General features: G+C 39.7%; 1 pseudogene; it reads right to left on the minus strand.

The window, feature by feature from the left end:
* Positions 1-6,539: 6,539 nt before the first annotated feature.
* Positions 6,540-10,075, minus strand: LOC102870506 (annotated as a pseudogene).
* Positions 10,076-22,336: the final 12,261 nt, after the last annotated feature.

Below are 22,336 nucleotides of genomic sequence, written 5' to 3' on the forward strand. Positions count from 1 at the left end.
CAAACCTTCTCCTCACATACTTTGGGCATATTTGCTAGGAGAGGCTGATGATTGGAGAGGGATGTCATGCTTGGAAAGGTGGAGGGTCAGTGAAAAGAAGGAAAACCCTCAGTGAGATGGATTGGCACAGTGACTGCAGCAACTCAAGTGTGTCAGAGTTGATGGGAATGGTACAGGATAAGACAGGGTTCATATCTGCTGTTCATAGGATTGCTATGGGTCATTCTGGACTTAACTTCACCTAACAACAACAACAGCAACAACATTCTTCAGGAGTTTAGTTATGGGTTCTCCGTGTCTGCATATATGTATACATGAATATACACACAGTCACATGCAAATAGATGTTTTCTTTATGTATTTACAATGTGAAGGAATATGCCAAGAACTTAATAAAAAGTAGTTCACACCCACAAGTTTCAGGGTGGCAGAATGTGGTATATAATCTGGTAAAGGGGGAAATTAGGAGCACAGTAACATGAATATAAAAATAGTTTGTAATTTCTTATGTCTTCTATATCTAGAACTGTCTGGAAGAGTTAGATAACTTGTTATCAGCACTCTTTAGTTCTGCTTATTAGCTTTAATCTGAAAGTAAATATTTCCAGGTCATTGTGAATGGGGTTACACTGTTTTGCATCTATTAAGTGTCATTCTGGAGACTAAGGTGTGCCTGACACAGGCCATGGTCTTTGCAATCACTTGCTATGTGTCAGAGAGCTGGACAATGACTAGGGAGGATAGAAGGAGAATTGATGCCTATAAGCTGTAGAGTGCTAAGAAAATGAACAGGTTCACACCGGAGAGGGTTAAACCAGGATGCTCCTTGGAGGCAAAGATTCTGAAACTTCGTCTGATATACCTTGGGCATGTTGCAAGGAGGGACCAGTCCTTGGAGAAGGACGTCATGCTTGGGTTACTATGAGTCTCGGGCAACATGATGGCACACAACAACAACAACATGATAATGCACTGGTTTGCTAGTTGTCCTTTTAGAGTTCTTCGATTAAGGGCCATCACATAGAAAAACTATTACGTCAGATTCTCAGGGTAAATTGGACAATGTGTTGTCTCTCTAAGTGCTAATCCAAGCTGTATTTTATTAAAATAAAGCGTATTTGACCTTTCGGGGGCACTTGATAAATCACTTATGATTGATTGCTTACTTAAAAAAACATACGGCCACACAATGGCATCATACTTAGTCTGCATTCCTAATATGGTCCCAGGAGTAAGCAGAAAGAAGAAAAATGTTCTTTGATAATGGAAATCATTATTTTTTAAAATATTTGAACCAGAGGAATTAATAGCTAAGGGGCTCTAGGAGCATAGTCCATAGCATGTTGCTCTGCTAACCCAAAGCCCGTGTTAATGGTGGCATTTTGGATCCACCAGAGATTGTAGGAGAGAAAGGTGGATAGCCTCCTTTCATTAGGATTTACGGTCTTGGAATCCTGATGGAAAGTCATGGCAGAATCATCCGGCTATAAGTTTTTTGAGAAGCTTTGTCTCAGGTGCCCTGGTGCCATAGTTCATATGAACTGGGCTGCTAATGAAAGATGGCCAGATAATTCATGAGAAAAAAAGATGAGGACTAGAAATAAAGTCTCTCTCATGGAAGGTGAGAATTCCACCGCTGAACCATCACCACCGCCTCTCCACGGATGTTACACCAACCCCCACACATAATGCTTCTTGCTATTACTCTAAAACTTCATTTTCTTTTAGTCCTTTATACTTTTGAACACGAGGTTTCTTCTTTCTAGAATTTTCTCCTTTAAGGTAATCTTTTTTTTTTCCAGAATAATTTGGCAACTTTAATTCTTAGGAAGATCAAAGTTCCCTCCAAACCTAATTTGATGTTTTATTACTAAAAGCAAAGACCAGTATAGTACAGAATTACTCCAGAGGGATTAAAGGAAGATCCTTAGGGCTGCTTTACCCACATTCATTTTATGAATGGATACCTCCCCTACCTCAAAATGCTTTAGGGAGGTTCTGCTACCATTACATGATTCCTTATTAAGTTTGAAAAGTGCCTGAAAGTTTGGGCACCAGAAAGACACCCCAGCAACATGCCGGGAAAGACATAAAATTAACCTGAAGTGGCAGTTTAAGGTAATCTTTTTAACTCACACATAGCCTTCCAAACTCAAACTCAGTGTCATTTCATATTCACAGCCTTCCCTTCATCCTCATTGGAATCATCTCATGGCTGACCTTCCATTGAGGCCTTAGGGTGGCTGTAATGCGCATGGGAGGAGATTGCCATTGGTGGATTTGAACTTTCAAAGAGATGCTGCCTTTGGATTAGCCATGAAACTCCCAAGGAACTGCACCACCAGAGCCTCTAAATAGGATTTGTCTGTCTTTCTTTGGTGTAATCATACAACTTTTCATAGGTCTAATAGCTTTCAACTCAGCTTTGTTTATTATAGTTTTATTCCCCCCAGGAGACTCTTGGATTTTCAAATTAGGTCTTTTTCACTATTATAAACAGTATCTTCTTCATCTTGGGTTCTACATCAATCATCTTGGACTAAAATATGCAGCTGTCATTATTAGGTGCTGTTGAGTCGAGTACGACCGACCCATGGTGAACCTACGAACAGTGTATCTGAGCCCTGTCCTCTCCTGTGCCGTCCACACACTCTCTTACACACTCGGGCCCATTATAGCAGTCACTCTGTAATTCTATCTGGTTGAGAGTCTTCCTCTCTTTCACTGTCCCTCTGCCTTTCCAAGCATGATGTCCCTCTTCAAGGAATAGCCTATTCCAGCAACATCCCACAGTATGTCAGATGAAGTTTTATTATCTTTGCCTCCAAGGAGCAATCAGGCTTCACCTTCTCCAAGACATATCAGTTTGTTCTTTTGTCATCCAAGGGATATTCACTAATTTTCTCCAACACCACAGTTCAAAGTCATTAATTCTTCTTCTGTCATTCTTATTCATTGTTCAGCTCTCAGATGCATGCAAGGGACTGAAAAAACCATGGCCTGAATCACGTGCACCTAAGTCTTTAAATGGATATCATTGCTCCTCAGTAACTTGGAGAGGTCCCTCACTGAAGCATTTTCCAGGGCTATATGTCTCCTAATTTCCTGACTGCTGGTAGCAAGGTGATTGTAGACCAAAGTAAGATGAAGTCATTAACTGTTTCAGTCTTTTCTATATCTATCATAATATTGCCTATTGGTCAAGTGGTGAGAATTTTTGTTTTCTTGATGTTGAGATGGAATATATTTTGAAGGTTGTAGTCTTTGATCTTCTGCAGTAAGCACTTCAAGTTATCATCACTTTCACCAAGCAAAGTTGTGTCAGCTTCATAGCGAAGACTACTGATGAATCTTCCTCCAACCCTTATACCATAATCCTTTTCTTTTTTATTTTATTTTTTTATTATTTTTGTTTGTGTGTACCGTCAAATTGGATCTGACAGGTACAGGAGGAGATTGCCCCTCCTTCTCCAGCAGAGCATCTGGTGGATTCAAATTGCATACCTCTGGGATTGCAGTGCAACTTCTTGCCACTAGGCCACCAGAGCTCCCTATATAATCCTTTTATATAAAGTCCAACTTCTCAAATAATTTGCTCAGCATACCAATTGAATAGGTATGAAGGAAGGCTACAACCCTGACACACATCTTTCTTAATTTTAAATCATGTGGCATTCCCTTGCTCTAGGTATAGATTTTGTATGAGCACAATTAAGTGTTCTGGGATTCCCATTCTTAATAATCACTATAATTTGTTGTTATTAACACAGTCAAATACCTTTACACAGTCAATAAAGCACAAATAGACATTCTTCTAGTATTCTTTGCTTTCAGCCAGGATTCATTTGACATCAGCAATGATAGCCCTGGTACCACTACCTCTTCTAAACCCAGCTGGAACTTCAGGAATTCTCTATTAACTATTCTAACTGGTTTTGAATTATCTTCAGTAGTATTTTGTTTGCATGTGATATTAATGATATTGTTTGGTAATTTCCACATTCTGTTGGGAACTATCCAACAGAATGTGGAATAATTAGAAAATACACTGAATCAGTAAGACTTGGCCAGCACTGAAATATTTCAGGAAATACTATTTGATCAAGAGCCAATGGCAATGAAGGAAGATGTTCCAGCTGCACTGAAAATATTGGCAAAAAAGAAGGTTCCAGAAATTGATGGGATACCAACTGACATGTTCTAACTAACAGATACAGCCCTGGGCATACTCGCCAGTCTGCCAGGAAATTTTGAAGACAGCTACCTGGCCAATTAAGTTTGGAAGAGTGGAAATGTCATCTAACCGAATATGAAAAATATATGCTACAGAACATATAATCACCACAGCTGAGTGACCTACAACAAAATGTCTTTTTTGCTTATGATGTTGTTGTTCTTGTTATGTGCCATCAAGTCACCTGCGACTCATAGGGACCCTATGTACAACAGCCCTAAACTCTGTCCTTTCCTGTGCCAATCTCACTATCTCTGACACACCTACCCCCATTTCCCCAGTCACTGAATCAATCCATCTCATCGAGGGTCTTCCTCTCCTGCACTATCCCTCCACCCTCCCAAGCATGACATCCTTCTCCAAGGACTGGTCCCTCCTTAGAACACACTCAAAATATGTCAGATGAAGCTTCAGAATCCTTGCCTCCATGGAGCAGTCTGGTTTCACCCTCTCTAGGATGAACCATGGTATATTCAATACTCTTTCCAACACTACAGCTCAAAGGTATCAATTCTTCTTCTATCATCCCTTATCATCCTACTTATCATGAGTTGTCTTTGGCTTTCTTCTATGTAATCTTTACTCCAAAAGCTAACATTATTAAGAAATTCCATAAGTAACAAAACTGTTTTTGTGACAGAGATCAGATGATTTCTGAGATTGGAGGGTTTTTTTAATTGCAATTGACACACATTGCTTCTATTCCCATTTCATTGACTGAAGTAATTCACATGGCTGCTGTCAATTTCAACAGGGCCATGAAATGCAATTGTGTGGCAGAAAGGAACACTTTAAGTCATTTGGTCAAGCGTGATGTCAATGGAAAGGTAAGCCAATGTGAGCATCTCTTCAGAAAGAGGAAGGAATAAGTCATACTGTTTACTACCCTAAATACTGTTCTCTTGGTTAATACAAACAATGAAAACAAAACCAAACCAAGCAAGACCCAACCCTCAAACTCATTGCCATTGAATCAGAACTGAGTCTTATACAACCTTCTGTAAAACACACAGGAGAAGATTGCCCAGCTTCTGCAGAGCTCCTGGTGAATTTTAACTGCCAGAGAGCTCAGCCCTTAGGCAGCACAACTTAATAGTGACTATGGCACCAGCGGCCCCCATGTTAATACAAAAGAAAAGTGAAATCCTGCTTCTATTTTCCATTTGCTAGCCAAGATTTTTATTTTAAATTGGTTTGCTTACAAAGTCTGTATACATTGTGTTTTGCACTACACTTCATATTCGGGGAGGGGGGGGGAAGAAAAGAAAAAAAAGAACAGTTTTATGGAACAAAGTTGAAAGCCAGATCATGTTTTTCACATTTCTACTGGGTGAACAGAGGAACACATTGCTTCATCCTGAATGATTTTTCATGTGTTTTATCTTGATATCAATTAAATGATAGCTTAAGGGTTTGGATATGTTGATATTAGACACACACCCATTTTGAAAGGCAATAAATCCAATCAGAGTAGTTCAGATTTCTATATTTTGGCATACTCTACCATAATAATATTCTTTGACACAACTTTGAATTCTCATTGACTTCAGTAAGAATGTGTTTAACAAACATAGCAAATCGTGTTTTGTATTTAAATATAGTATTTGATGCATCCTCTGGTAATTACTATCAGGATGTTAGTTTCTCATGTATTTTTGTCTCCTGGATTTTTAAGTTTTAGGAAGAACTTTCAGATGGTTCGAATTCTTTCAATCTCTCTCGTGTCTCTTTCTTATCAAAGTCGTACTTGGTTAAGGTTAGGTTTGTCTGTTTGTACTGCTTACATCTAAAATAATAATGGTGGGGAAAATCTCTTAAACTTGTATCATCTAATTGGAACCAACACATTGCTGATCCTCCAGTGGATTTCTGAAGCTGTAAATTGCGCAGAAGATTGCCCATCATTCACCTTCAGAGCTTCGGGTGGATTCGGACAGCCTGAGGAGTGCCACCTTGGGGTTAGCAGCGCAGATCCCTACGGCCTGTGCCACCAGAGCTCCTCACCCTATTCTCCTCCCCCATCCCCCAAATCAGAGAATACTTTATTTCAGAGAAATACAGAAGATCTTGAAATATAACCAAAAGGAACTTACTGCAACGTGGCATAACAGGGGAACTTGGCACCTAGTTGTGATTCCCAACTATAAGCACAAATGAAAAGCTCAATACTCAACATAAGACTTGATAAGCACGGAAGAGCTCACTGGCCACCATGCTCTCCAGATTGGCCTAGAAATAATGAGGCGGCCAGTGACATTATCCCTTAAACTCCAGCATCCATCTCAACACACAAATTTTCTTTGCTCTATTTACCAGATGACCAGGAATCATACACTAGTTTGGCCCCTGATGAGAGGCTATTCCCCAACTCCTTTAGAGCTGCCTCCCTGGAGTCCACACACAGCACAGCCTGTTGCATGAGCTCATAATTCTGTTTTCTCCAGCCGGCTCTGCTGGTTCCAATGGCATTGATATGAGGCCCAGCTTTACCCAGTGACCAAACAAAATGGACTCTGTTGCCATGGTAACTGTGGTGATCACATCAGCACCCGTGATAGCCTCCTGGATGGATGAACAGACCCAGACTGCACCTTGTACTGTGTTTGCAAACTTCTCTGCATTTTCCTTTGAACGATTCATTATCCTTACCTCCTTAAAGGAGAACTGCTCTGCAAAGACCTCAAAGTGACTGTAGGCCTGGACCCCAGCCCCCAGGATGCACAAAAATCACTGGTGGGGGGTTTCAAATACTTGGTGGCAATGGCAGAGATGGCAGATTTCCTTTTTGCAGTGATTATATTTCCATCCATGACCACCAGCGGGGAGCCATTGCTGGGCTCAGAGTGCAGCCTGATGGGAAGGGACAGTGGAGGTGGTGCTGTGACTCTCATAGAAGGTGATTAACTTGGCGCTTAGCACATCCTCAGCTGCACTATAGGCAGACATGACCCCCAGGAAGCTCTGGTGGTTGGCCACCAGCACCACAGTGCACACGCGCTGCACCAGTCCTCCATGGAGAAGGGATCACTGGAGATGTTGGCCAGAGCTGCCTCCAGAGGTGGGAAGAGGTGGCTGGAGCAGTGGAGGTGGCTCTCCACCTTGGAAGGACTCAGCAACGCGCTGAGCTCATCTCACTGTTCACCTTCTAGCCTCAGTCCCTGTGCTGCACTCCCAGAGTTCCCCTTTCAAACTGTGAGCTGTAGTGGTGTGGTCCATGGGAAGTGTGCTACTCACCCAGAAGCAACGCCTCTCTGTAGGTTCTAACCTTTTATGAGCTCTATGGGGGTAAAAGATGAGCATTCTCCTCTTGTGCAACTTACAGCTTCTGAAAGCCTTGGAAACCCAAGGCAGGGTCTATTACTAATCCTCTTAGACTGGGCAGCAATGAGTTTGAATTCTAAAATAGTTATTATTTGTGGTGCCATCAAGTTGACTACAACTCAAAGTGACTGTACGAGCAGCAGGTCTGAACTTTGCCCTAACCTGCACCAACTTCATGATGTCTGACAAGCCCAGGCTCCTTGTTACCCTCACTGTTGAGGGTCTTCATCTCTCTCTGACCTTCTATGCCTCCTGCTATATCTTCTATGTCTCTTTCCAGAGATTGACTCCTCCTGACAACATGCCCAATGTAAGTGAGATGAAGTCACACCATCCTTGCCTCCAAGGAGTACCTTGTTTGTACTTCCTCCAAGACAGATTTGTTCCTTTATTTTTTTTATGTCCCTGCATATTTCTATCCCATCTAAATTGGTTTGGATTGTCCTTCCCGTCATCTATTTCCTTGTTGATTTTTTATCTTTTTTCCCTTCCTTCTCCCTGCACCTGTCACTTACCATCCAGTCTGTACCCCTTATGCTAAATGCTTATGTTTCTCTGTGGTTTTGTGGATATGGCTCACCCAAAGAAATATGAACTGTGTGTCGGGTGTATTTTGGGAAAAATGCCTTTGACCTTGACATCCTTTCTGTTGACCAAAATAAAAGAGTAATTATGATAAATTTTTTAAAAAAACTTAAAACTGGGATAACATTCATGCAACAATTTACTATTTTAATGAATTTCCTGTGCAATTGGAATTGTTGCTTGTATTCTCTTAGCATTCTTTTATCATTGATGAAGATATTCTTTTAAAACGCTGCATTTTTCTGTAGAGTATGGGGTAATGTCTCCACTTTCATTCCTGATTATAGTCATTTCAATCACTTTAGTTAAACATTTGTCTCTTTTATTGATATTGGCATTGGGTTTGGAGGAAGACTCATTAGCAGATTGTTACTCAGATAACAAAACCCTCTAGAAAAGAAAAAAGGTATGAAACACTTATTAATGAAGCTCAAAAGCTATAATTTTCACCATAGATTACACATCAACGTAAATAAAGGAAAAATTTTCACAATTGGACCAATAAACAGCATCAGCATTGTGATAAACAGAGAAAAGATGGAAATTGTCAGAAATTTCATTTTATTTGGATCCACAATCAAATTCAAATTCAGTTGTAAAAAAACAAATGACCTATTTGCATTGGAAAAATATGCAGGTCTATATGCCAAGAAAATAATTTGAGGAGCTGGAATATATGAAGAAGAATGCCATCAGAATTGGAGGAAGACTCATCAACAATCTGCATTATGCAGATGACACAACCTTGCATTGCAGAAAAAAGGACTTAAAGAATTTGCTGCAGAAGATCAAAGATTTCAATATGGATTACATCTCCACATCAAGAAAGCAAAAATTCTCACCACTGGACCAATAGACAACATCAAGAGAGATGGAGAAAAGACTGAGATTGATAATTTCATTTTATTTGGATCCACAATCAACACTCACAGTAACAACAGTCAAGAGATCAAAGGCTTGTTACATTGGAAAAATCTGCTGTAAAGTGCTAAAGAGCATTGGTGGCAATTTAAAGACTAAAGACATCTGATCCAAGCCATGTTTGTTTGGTGGTTGTTTGGTTTTTTTCTGTTTTGTTTTGTTTTGTTTTCAGTTACTTCTTATGCATCTGAAAGGTAGACAGTGACTAAGGATGACAGAAGAAGAATGAATACCTTTGAATTGTGGTGTTGATGAACAATACTACTACCCCATGGATTGTCAAAAGAGCAAATCTGTCTTGGAGGAAACTTTATCTCACATACTTTGTCCAGGTTGTCTCGGGGACCAGTCTTTGGAAAAGGACCTCATTCTGGGAAAGATAAAGTGTCAGAGAAAGAGTTGGAGACCTTCAACAAGATGAATTGACATAGTTACTGTAGCAGTGGACTCAGGTGTGTCAGAGATGATGAAGATGGCTCAGGATAGGCCAAGGTTCAGATTGTTGGTTATAGAGTTATGAGTTGTAGATGGCTTGACAATAACAGTGAGAGGAGGAAGCTTTTAACAAGTATCTTTTAACAAGCTTTAAGAGAAGTATCTCTCTGTGGGCAGGGTTTTCAATTCTCTTTATCTGCACTGTAACCCTTATTCCTTTGCCTCCAGGTTTTATATACCATCTAGAGGTAATTCTTTATCTGGTTTCCTCAAGGATTTTCTCATGGTGTTTCATTAGCTATGGACATTCAGTATGTGACTACAGAAATCACAGATGGACTGTGAACTTGACATAGATAGCTCAGGGTTTTAAGGCACATTATCAGATTAAGGGGACCTCCAAATGAGTCAATAGAGACATTATCACCAATTTTAGATGGGTCTTGACTGAAAGCAAAGAGTATCAGAGGAGTGTCTATTTGTGTTTCATTGACTATGTAAAGATACTTGTGTGGATCACAATAAATTGTAGCCAACATTGAAAAGACTGGGAATCCCAGAATACTTGATTTTGCTCATGTGAAACCTATACTTGCACCTAGAAGCAGTCCTCAGAACAAAGCAAGGAAACACTTCATGGTTCAAAATCAGGAAAGGAATGAGTCAGGGATGTGTTCTGTCTCCATACCTTTTCAATTTGTATGCAGAACAGATCATTCAGAAAGCAGGGTTTTATGAGGCATGTGACATCAGGATTGGAGGAAGACTCATCAACAGCCAAACATTATGCAGATGATACAACCTTGCTCTCCAAAACTGAGGAGAACCTGAGGTATTTCCTGCAGAAGACTGTAATCTTCAATATAGATTGAGACTCAACATCAAGAAGACAAAGACTTTCACCACTAGGCCACTAGGCCATTTGGGAGCACCATGATAGATGGAGAAGATATTGATATTCAGGTTGCTCAAATCCTCAATCAACACTCTTGGCACCAGCAGTCAGGAAATCCAAAGATTTGTTGCTTTGGAAAAATCTACAGTTAGGGACCTCTCCAAAGTATGAAAAACCAATAATATCAGGCTGGAGAGTAAGATGTGCCTGATTCAGGACATGGTCTTTGCAATTACTTGAGAATTACATCAGAGAGCTGGACAATGACTAGGGATGACAGAAGGAGAATCAATGCCTTTGAGTTGTGGTGCTGGAGAAGAGTATTTTAATATACCTTGGATCACCAAGAGAAAAAACAGATTTGTCCTAGAGAAATGAAACCAGATGCTCCTTGGAGGCAAGGATTTTGAAGCTCTGTCACACATACTTGGCTATGTGGCCAGGACGCACCAGTCCTTGGAGAAAGATTTCATGCTTGGAAGGGTGGACAGACAGCACAGGAGAGGAAGACCCTGGAGGAGATGGATTAACACAGTAACTGGCTTGATGAGGGTAGGTGTGTCAGAGACAGTGAGACTGGCTCAGAATAGGACAGGGTTCAGAGCTGTTGTACATATAACAACAGAAAGAGTAGAGAGTAATGTGAAGAGACAAATAGAAAACAAAGTTCAGGCAGAATGGTGAAAAGCAACGCTTAATCTAAGACCTCTAAAAGAGGAAAGCAAGAAAGGAAGATTTACGCAAAAGAGCAGGAATTTCCTGCTGGATAAATATGTCAAAGATCAGCTTTTAATAATGTGCCTTACTTATGCTTAGGCAGCTGGGCCAATCCAAATAGTTTAACCTAATGATTGAAGGCAAAACAAACCTACCCACACCAAGTACATTCTAACTCTTGGTGATCCTCAGATAGGCTTCCGAGGTTCTAAATCCTTCCTGGGGGAGACTCCCTCTTTCACTCATGGAGTGGCTGATTGGTAGATTCGAGCCACTGACCTTTCAGTTAGCACAAAAGACTATGAACTATGCCATGAGAACTCCTTATGCTAATGGTAACTCAATTACTTGCTGTTGAGGTGGAATCAACTCATAGATGACCCATAGCGGATTTTCAAAGGTTGTAAATCTTGAGGGAGGTGATTGCCCATCTTTCCCTTGTGTAGCAGTTGATAGATTCAAACCTAGAGAGAGGTACCACTTTGGGTTTATCAGACCAGCTCCTACCCACTGTACCACCAGCGATCTTTAAGTTAATAGTTGTTGTCGTTAGTTGCCATTGAATTAAGCATGACTCATAGTGATCCTGTGAACAGCAGACCTGAACCCTGCTCTGTCCTGTGTCACCCTCACCATCTATTTGAACCCACTGCTGCAGCCACTGTGTCAATCCATCCTGTTGAAGGTCTTTTCTTTGCTGATGTCCTTTTCCAAGGAATGACCTCTTTAACAACATGTCCAAAGAATGTGAGACAGGTATATCACCCTTTCTTCCAAGAAGCACCCTGATTGTACCTTCTCCAAGATGCAGTTGTTTGTTCTTTTGGCAGTCCATAAGATAAACTAATGGTATCACCTCAATTTATCATTTATTTTCCTTAGAAGATGGTGTGTGGAAAATAAATAAGCCAAATATTTAATGCTTTTATTGTTCTATTTTGAAACATCAGTGGAAAAAATTATGGATTGGAAAAGAATTCTATTGTATTTTAACATGGAAATTTTGTGCATATTTTACCAACCTATGAAAAAAGAATGTTACCTTTACATTTGAAGAATTAAGGGAATCAATATATTTAAAACTTTACAACAATTTCTCTCTCTCAGAAATTCAGAACAATTTTTAAACAAATATCTACAAGAATAGAATGAAAGTGTCAGGCAAACATTTTTGTAAACAGTATGTGGCTATATCCAAAGTACAAATTCTTTTCAATGTATTTACCATCAAAAACAGCTGAAAGGAAGGATAGTTGGAAAGAAATAAGCGAAGAAGGAAGATAAGAAAGATGAGATGAGAGAAACATTATCCCTAAAGGCAATTATAGAAAATAGATCCCTCAAAATGTTTTGAATAATTGAAATAAATGCTTTACCTCTTTGGTTAACTATGAAGGGTATGTTATTTGTGCTTTCTTTAAATATTTGCTATTTTATATATACATATGTGTTATTGAAGCCTAATCATCCACAGACACAGGAACAACACTGTCATTTGAATGAAATGATTTTGCAAAATCAATGAACTATTCATTATAAATACTTCCCCCCCCAACATCATACACATGGCAACTATACACAAGGATGACTCCAGATGAAATACACATGGATCAAATACACTAAATCCTCAGTCAGAACAAGGCCTGGACCAACTAGAGAACAGACCATCAATTGCTTGTATGCTAGTTGAATTTGAAGAAAATTAAAACTTGTCCACAAGAACCAAATTACAACCTTGAGAATATTCCATCTGAATTTCTAGAGTGTGTAAAAAATGTATTTTGTAGACCAGACAAGTTGCACAATGAACATGAAGGACAGTATAGGCGAGGAAAGGAAAAGTCATCAAAAAGACAGGAAAGAAAGAAAACACCAAAATTGATGTCATAACAAACTCTGAAAATAGTGCTTGAACATAGAGTAGCTAAAGTGAATGTCTGAAATGATGAAGTAAAACAGCTGAATAGACTGTTTCAAAGAGTACCTAAAGAAGACAAAGTATTGTAATGAAATGTATAAAGACTTGGAGTTAAAAAAACCAAAAGGAACAACATGCTCAGTATTTTACAAGATGAAAAAGTAGGAAAAACTGTAGCCTCCATTTGACATATTGGAGGATTCTGTAGGCAAATTATTTAATAACACAAGAAAATAAAAAGAAGATGGAAGAAATACAGTCACTGTACCAAAAATAACTATTAAACATACAACCGTTTCAGGAAGTAATAGAGGAGGGCACAATAAGAGATATGAATCTTGGCTGAAAATAGAATATCAGAAAGATGTTTACCTGTGTTATTGACTATACAAAGACATTCAACAGTGTGGATCCTAACAGATTATGGATAACATTGAGAAGAATAGGAATTCTAAACAATTAATTGTGCTCATTCAAAATCTGTACATAAAGCAAAAGGTGGTCTGAAATAGAGCATGATTAAAATTAGGAGAAATATCCCTCAGGGTTTAGTAAAAAATTAGAAGAGGTGTGCCTCAAGGTTATATCCTTTATTCTTGTATATTCTATATTAAATAATTCAAGAAGCATAGCTATATGTAGAAGAACATGGCATCACTATCAGAGGAAAAACTCTAACAAGCTATGAAATCCAGATGATACAGCCTTGATTGCAGAATGCAAAGAGGACTCAAAATATTTACTGATGAAGGTCGAAGAGTATAGCTTTCAGTATGAATGATACTTCATCATAAAACAAAAAATCAATAAGCAAATATGATAAAAGGAGAAAATATTGAAGTTACTGAGAATTTAATTTTACTTTGATCCACAATCAACACCAATGGAAATAGTCAAGAGACCTCTTTAGGAGAACCAAGATGGTGGCCGTGGCGGAAGCAGCTTCAGGAACTACAGGAACAGCAAGCCGTATAGAAACGGGCCACCATGGCCCTCTACTGTCTGTCCTCTGTTTATTGATAATTGAACAATTAAACAGTTGATTAGTGGTCTTCAATATGGATCGAGGCTTAACATCAAGAGATCAAAGATTCTCAAAGAAGAATGAGTGAGTCCCGTGGCTCCCAGCCCCCCACTGCCGAGGCTGCCGCCACAGCCCACAGCTCCATGAAGCTCCTGCAGCCAGACCCCAGCAATACCGCCACCTGGGATGGACGGCAGGCACCAGGCCCTGAGGCTGGTGCCACGGAGCCTCCACACTGCCGCAGAATAGACTTGTTCTGGGAAGATTACTCGGAACCAAGATGGCGGCGGCAGGAGATGTGGCGTGGTGAGCAGGAGGCCTGACAGGCCGCACTGACGGAGGCAGCACAACTTAAAAGTGCCCAAACAGCCAAGCAGTTGACTGCTGGTCATCAGTGTGGACTGGAGCTCAACGTCAGGAGGACGAGGATTCTCGGGGAAACATAGGTGAGTCCCGCTTCCTCCCTCTTCCTGCCTCAGGGCCCTTGTTTTTGCGACCCCATGTGGCCAGTGGGGTGGAGCTTTTTGAGGAAGTACCAAACTGCCTTCCAAAATGGTTGTACCATTTTACAATCCCAACAACAGTTTATAAGAGTTCTTCCTTTCCCACCACATCCTCTCTAACATTTATCTGCTGCCCTGTTAAAACTTTGCCTCTGCTACTGGAGTTAGATGGAATCTCATTGTGGTTTTGATTTGCATCTCTCTTACTGCCAGTGATTTGGAGCAGTGTTTGTTTTTTTTTTAAATTTTTATTAATTTTAATGAAAGTTTACAGAGACTTAGGGTTTCTAGGCAGTCATTTTTGCACTTTTCTCCCCACTTTTCTGGAGCAGTGTTTTTTTTTTAATTTTTATTAATTTTAATGAAAGTTTACAGAGACTTAGGGTTTCTAGGCAGTCATTTTTGCACTTTTCTCCCCACTTTTCTCTTGCCCACCCCTCCTTCCCCCAGTTTGCTCTTTTCTTTGAAAAGTAAAAGAAAAATTCCTTCATTGGTATATAAACCCACCCCCCACCCTGAGTACACTCACCTAGGCAACCTTCATTCTGGACTCTTGTGATAACCATAATACCGTAACATATATCTCTTTTAACCTGTTCTCTCCTTCATCTGTTTCAATGCAGTATATATTATTGAACCCATCTTTTTCAGTCTCCCTCCAACCCCAAGGTCAGTCCTGTTTTACAACAGTTGCACCATGCAGTATTTGTCTTTTTGTGACTGAGATATTTCACTCAGCATAATATCCTCCAGGGTCACCCTTTTTGAATAATATTGCATGAGTTCCTTGTTTTCCAATGCAGCGTAATATTCCATTGTGTGAATATACCACAGCTTCTCTATCCATTCGTTTGTTGATGGGCACTTAGGTTATTTCCGACAGATTTGGGGCATTTCTTCATGTGTCTGTTGGCCATTCGAACATCTTCCTCTGTGAAAACTCTTTCCATGTCTTTTGCCAATTATGCTGAGTGAAATAATTCAGTCCCATAAGGACAAATACTATAGAAAACCATTAATTTTTATTTTTTTAACTTTATTTTTGTGTGTGTGTATACCATCAAATCAGATTTGACTGGTACAGGAGAACATTGTCCCTCCTTCTTGAGCAGAGCATCTGGTGGATTCAAACTGCTTACCTCTGGGATTGCAGTACAGCTTCTGCCACTAGGCCCCCAGAGCTCCCTAAAACCATTATTGTAGTGGTGAGCTCTGGGGGCCTAGTGGCAAGAAGCTGTACTGCAATCTCAGAGATGCATGGTTCGGATCCACCAGATGCTCTGCTGGAGAAAGAGGAACAATCTCCTCCTGTACCAGACAGATCTGATTTGACGGTACACACAAAAAAATAATGAAATAAAATTAAAAAAAGAGGGTGTTGTGTCTCTTTCCCCTCTTGTTTTAAAAAAACAACACCAAACCATTATTGTAGAATAAGAATGAGAATCCAAGGAGAGGGGGAGGTGGAAGCAGCAGGGTGAGGATGTGCAGCGTGGGAGGATTAATCATGGGTTGGCACAATTTGCTGAGTGGAGGATGATGGAAATGGGAAGGATCTAAAGTGAAAAACAATGTATTTTGATTTTGTAAATAAACTAGTATAAAAAATAATGTAAAATAGAATGTATATGAATGATTACATGAAACACAATGTAAATGAAAGATTGTGTAAAACACAAAGTATATAAATGAAACATACTGTTGTTATGTGCCCTCTGAGTTGCTTCCGAATCATAGCGACCCTATTTACAACAGTTCTAAACTCTGCTCTGTCCTGTGCCAATTGCACTGCCTCGGACATACCCATACCTATTACCCCCGTCACTGAATCAATCCACCTCATGGAGGGTCCTCCTCTCCTGCACTGTCCCTCCACCCTTCCAAGCATGATGTCCCTCTCCAAGGATCTCTCCCTCCTTACAACATTTCCAAAGTATGTTAGATGAAGCCTCAGAATCCTTGCCTCCAAGGAGCCACCAGGTTTAACCCTCTCCAGGATGAATCTATTTATTTTCCTAGCAGTCCATGGTACCCTCAATACTCTTCTCCAGCACCACAGCTCAAAGGCATCAATTCTCCTTCTATCCTCCTTGGGCGTTGTCCAACTCTCTGATGCATAACAAGCGATTGCAAAGACAATGGCCTGTATCAGACACACCTTAGTCTCCAGAGAGACACCATTGCTCTTGAGTACTTTGGAGATGCCCCTAACAGCAGACTTTTCCATCACCATAAATCTTTTAATTTCCTGGCTGCTGGCGCCAAGAGTGTTGACTGTGGAGCCAAGGAAACGAAACTTGTGAACAATCTCAATCTCTTCATCATCCATCCTGAGGTTGCCAATTGGTCTAGTGGTTAGAATCTTTGCCTTCTTGATATTGAGCCTCAATCCATATAGAAGGCTGCAGGCCTTGACCCTCTGTAGCAAGCGCTTCAGGTCCTCCTCAGTTTCAGCAAGCAGGGTTGTGTCATCTGCATAACAGATTGTTGATAGATCTTCCACCAATCCTGATGCCACATTTCCCCTCATAGAGCACAGCCTCCCGGATAATCTGTTCTGCATACAGGTTGAAAGGTATGGAGATAGGACACATCCCTGGTATATGCCCTTCCCAATTTTGAACCATGAAGTGTTTCCTTGCTCTGTTCTGACTACTGCTTCTTGGTCGAAGTATAGGTTCTGCATTAGCACGATCAAGTGTTCTGGGATTCCCATTCTTCTCAGAGTCGGCCACAGTTTGTTATGATCCACACAGTCAAACGCCTTTGCATAATCAATGAAAAACAGATAGACATTCCTCTGGTATTCCCTGCTTTCATTTAAGAGCCATCTAACATTAGCTACAATATCCCTAGTACCACGACCCCTTCTAAACCCAGCCTGGACTTCTGGCAGTTCTCTGCTGATGTGCTGTTCCAGTCATTTTTGGATAATCTTCAGTAGAATCTTGCTTGCAATGTGAAATCAGTGATATTGTTCTATAGTTTCCACACTCTGTTGGGTCACCCATCTTTGGGATGAGAACAAATACAGATCTCTTCCAGTCAGTTGGCCAAGTGGTTGGTCTCCAGATTTCTTGCCACAACTTGGTGAGCTCGTCCAGGGCAGCATCTGTTACCTGAGATATGTCAATTGGCATACCATCTATTCCTGGGGCCTTATTTTTTGCTATTTCCTTCAAAGCAGCTTGAACTTCTTCATCACCATAGGGTCTTGCTCATATGTTGTTTCATGAAATTCTTCTGTGTCTGCCAATTCCATTTGATACAGAGACTCAGTATATTCTTTGCATCTTCTTTTAATACTTCCTGGATCATTTAATATTCTTCCTAAAGCATCCTTGATTATAGCAACTCGAGATTTGAATTTGTTCTCCAGTTCCTTGAGCTTAAGAAATGCTGAGCGAGTTCAGCCCTTTTGATTTTCTGACTTGAGCTCCTTGCACATCTCATTGTAATATTTTACATTGTCATCCCACACTGCCATTTGAAATCTTCTGTTCAGCTCTTTAGTATCTTGAAATCTTCCTTGTGCTTTCGCTTCTGTGTGCTCCAGGGCAATATTCAGAATTTCTTCTGACATCCATTTTGCTCTTTTCTTCCTCCTCTGTCTTTGTAATGACCATTTGCACTCTTCCTGGATGATAATCTTGATATCTTCCCACAACTCATCTGGTCTTGGCTCATCAATGTTCAAGGCCTCAAACCTGTTCCTGAGATGGTTTTGAAATTCAGGTGGGATAGACTCAAAGTCTTATTTTGGGTCCCGTGCATTTGGTTTCATTTTCTTTAGCTTCAGCTTGAACTTGTATATGAGTAGTTGGTGGTCTGTTCCACAATCAGCTCCTGGCCTAGTTTTCACAGCTGATATTGAGCTTCTCCAGTGGTTCTTTCCACAGATGTAATCAATCTGATTCCTATGCATGCCATCAGGTGAAATCCATTTGTATAACCTTTGTTTGTGTCTCTTTAAAAACACATTTGCGGTGAATAAGTCATTGATTGTGGAAAATTCAATCATTCTATCTGTAAAAGTATTATATGAAAATCAGTAAAAAGACTTAAAAATGTAATGATAGAAAACACAGTGTACATGAACAAAACAAAATGTTCATGAATGTTTATATGCAAACCAATTAAAAAACAAGAGAAAAAATAAAAAAACCCCTCAAATTCATTGCTATCAAGTCAGAACCAACTTTATCAGGTTTTCAGAGGCCATAAAGCACAAGGGAGGAGATTGCCATGTTTCTACTGCAGAGCTGCTGATATTTTCAAACTGCCAGAGAGGTTCCACCTTTGGGTTAGTTGTGCAACTCAAATGCCAACAGCGCTCCCTTAACAGAGAGTTAGTAAAAAAAGAGACTCACTAAGCCGTATCAATACAGTGGCTGCAGCAGTGGGCTCAAACATAGCAGTGACTGAGGATAGAGCAGGACTGGGTAATATTTTGTTCTGTTGAAAATGGGTACACTCTGAGTTATACCCAACTTACTGACATCTAATAACAAAAAGGAAAAAATATTCCATTGAATCTACATACCACATTTTGTTCATTTATTTACCTAGCAATGGGCACTTTGGTTATTTCTACATTTTGGATATTGTGAATACAGCTACAATGAATGTTGGTATACCTGTGTCTATTCGTGTTGCTACTTTCAGTGGAAAAGCTAGCTAGTAATTCTGGGTTCAACACTATTCTCCACACTGCCTATACCATCTCACATTTCCATCATCCCACCAACAGTGGGTTGAAGACCCCTATTTCTCCACATCCTTACCAACTACCTGTTGGTTTGTTGTTGTTTTTAAATTGTCATTCTATTGGGGCTGAGATGGCATCTTCCTGTGGTTTTGGTTTTTATTTCCTAAGTCAATTCTACAACTCGATGGCACTTAAGAACAACAACAACAAGAAGTCAAAATCCACTTAGGAAGATGAATTTACTTGGCAGATCTGAAGGATAAAGACTTGGTAATGTCCTCCTATAAAGATTGTTGTTGTTATGTGCCGTTGAGTTGCCTGAGACTCATAGCGACCATATGTATGACAGCACTAAACCCTGCTCTATCCTGTGCCAATATTATTGTCTCTAACACACCTACCCTCATTACCCTAGTCACTGAATCAATCCATCTCATTGAGGGTCATCCTCTCTTGCGCTGTCCCTCCACTCTCCCAATCATGACGTCCCTCTCTAAGGACTGCTCCCTCCTTGCAGCATGCCTAAAGTATGTCATATGAAGCTTCAGAATCCTTGCCTCCAAGGAGCAGCCTGGTCTCACCCTCCCTATGACGAACCTGTTTTTTCTCCTGGCAGTCCGTGGTATATTCAATATTCTTCTCCAATACCACAGCTAAAAGGCATCAATTCTCCTTCTGTCATCCTTAGTCATTGTCCAGCTTTCTGATGCATAGCAAGTAATTGCATAGACTATGATCTGGATCAAACACACCTAGGTCTCCAGATTGACATTATTGATCTTCCATACTTCTACTTTGGAGAGGTCTCCGACAGCTGACTTTCCAATGCAATTTGTCTCTTGATTTCTTCGCTTCTGGTACCAAGAGTGTTGATCGTGGGGCTAAGCAAACTGAAGCTGTCAACAATCTCAATCTCAATTCCATCTATCATGATGCTGCCAATCAGCCCAGTGGTGAGAATCTTTGTTTTCTTGATTTTGAGCTTCAATCCATATTGAAGGCTGCAGTCCTTGACCTTCTGCAGGAAGAACATGTAAAGATTAGAGCTTAGAACATGTAAAGATTAGAGCTTAGAAAACCCTTTGGGTAGCCATGATTGGAAATCCACTCAAGGGCACCTAGCAATAATGGTTAATGGTGCTGAACATCTTTTTATGTGCTTATTGCCCATTTGAATATCCTCTTTGGTGAAATGTCTTTTCTACTCGCCTGTTATTTTTTTTTCCATTAGTACCATTAAGTCTTTAAGGTACTTTTTAGTACAAAAGTAAAAGGACAAAGTAATTTCTACTCCTTTGGTTAAACCTAATTTCTTTTTCTAAAATTGACTCTCTTGCCATTGAGTCAGAACCAACTCATAGCTGACCCTCCATGGTTTTCAGAGGCTGTAAATCATGCGGGGAGGTGATTACCCGTCTTTCTAAACATAGAACAACTAGTGGATTTGAACCCCCTGCCTCTACCCACAAGTCTCTACCCACTACGCTATTCAGAGCTCCCCAGAAAAGTTGACTAGGAAGTAAAAGCATCTAGGATCTACTTTTCCCTGTCTTGATCATTGACTCATAGGAGAACTTATAACAGTAGGATTAATTTGTTTTCACCTCCAGCAGTTATGCTATGGGTTTAAAAATCCTTAACAATAGTACAGAATCAATTTCATGCAAAGCATTGTCCTAGATAAATTAACCAAGACTCTTTACAAATGCCTTGAGGGAAAGGATCTGACTTTATTCATATCTGTACCACTCACAGTTTAGCACAAGGTCTTGTATGTAAGAGTCTCAATAAATATTTGCTGGATTGAATCCTATGTGAAAAAGAACTTTGAGACTGCTATATAAAAGATTGAGTATTTTATAAGACTAGAAAGAGAGAAATGTTGGTCTTAACTGTACCTGGAAGTGTGTATGTCATTTTAATGTTTTCCCAAAGTCTAGGGGATAATCAATCTCGAAAGACAAAACCATGTGCTGTATTTCAAAGGCAAAGTGCATTTCCACCTACACTTAGTGAAATGATGTCTTAGTCATCTTTTTCCACCCCCAATCTGTCTAAAACATATTAAATATACAGCTATCCATTATACTGTAAAATTATAATAATTGCATTCAAGTATAGTATACTTGGCATATTAATAATTATAAAGTTATAATAACTGCTTTCATCCTATAGCTCAGTATTTATGTTTTTGTTCTTATCACAGTTCTTTTTTAATTGATTTGTTTACAGTCATTCATATACAAGTACTTACTTTCTTAGAAATATAAAATATTACTATCATACCTCCCTGAAGGTGATAGTCGGTTGGTAATAATGGTAATCTTTGTGATTCCCCCCCTTGCTTGGAAAGCCAGGCCTGTAGTCTGTAGAACATTAGATATTTGTTTTGTTTTAAAAAAATCTATTCTCCTTCAAGCCTGCTTTGTTTTATTGTGATAAACTATATATAACATGAAATTTTCCATTTCAGTCATTTTCAAATTAACAATCTAGAGGTTTTAATTCCACCTGCAATGATATCCAGCCATCTTCTCTGTTTATCAAAACATCTTCATCACTCTATACTCATTAAGCAATAGCCTCCCTACCCCTTAGCCAATGGCAGACATTAATCATTTTAGATCTTTACATATTTGCCCATTTTAGGTGTTTCGTATAAACTGAATCATAGAAAATGTGCCTTTTCCTGTCTGAGGTATATCACTCAGCATATTTTCAAGGTTCACCCACTTTCAAGTATGTATGTATACTTCTCGTGTCTTGATGTCTATTTATTCATTGATATATTGATTAATATTTGGGTTGTTTTCACCTTTTGGCAATTATACAAACTACTGCAATGACCATTGGTGTACAAGTAACTGAGTTCTTGCTTTCAGTTATTTCAAGCATATAGAATTGACAGATCACCTGATACTTTTATAAGACAGATGAAGGTCTCAATTTTTCCACTCTTGCCATTCGATGGTTTGTGTTGGGCTTTGTTAGATGATAGCTATTCTAATGGAGGTGAAGTGCTTTCTCACTCCAGTATTGATATGCATTTTCCTGGTGGCTCATGATGTTGAGCAA

This window comes from Elephantulus edwardii, unplaced genomic scaffold (genome assembly GCF_000299155.1).
Source record: "Elephantulus edwardii isolate Elephantulus edwardi_28Jun2011 unplaced genomic scaffold, EleEdw1.0 scaffold00040, whole genome shotgun sequence".
Classification (NCBI taxonomy): domain Eukaryota; kingdom Metazoa; phylum Chordata; class Mammalia; order Macroscelidea; family Macroscelididae; genus Elephantulus; species Elephantulus edwardii.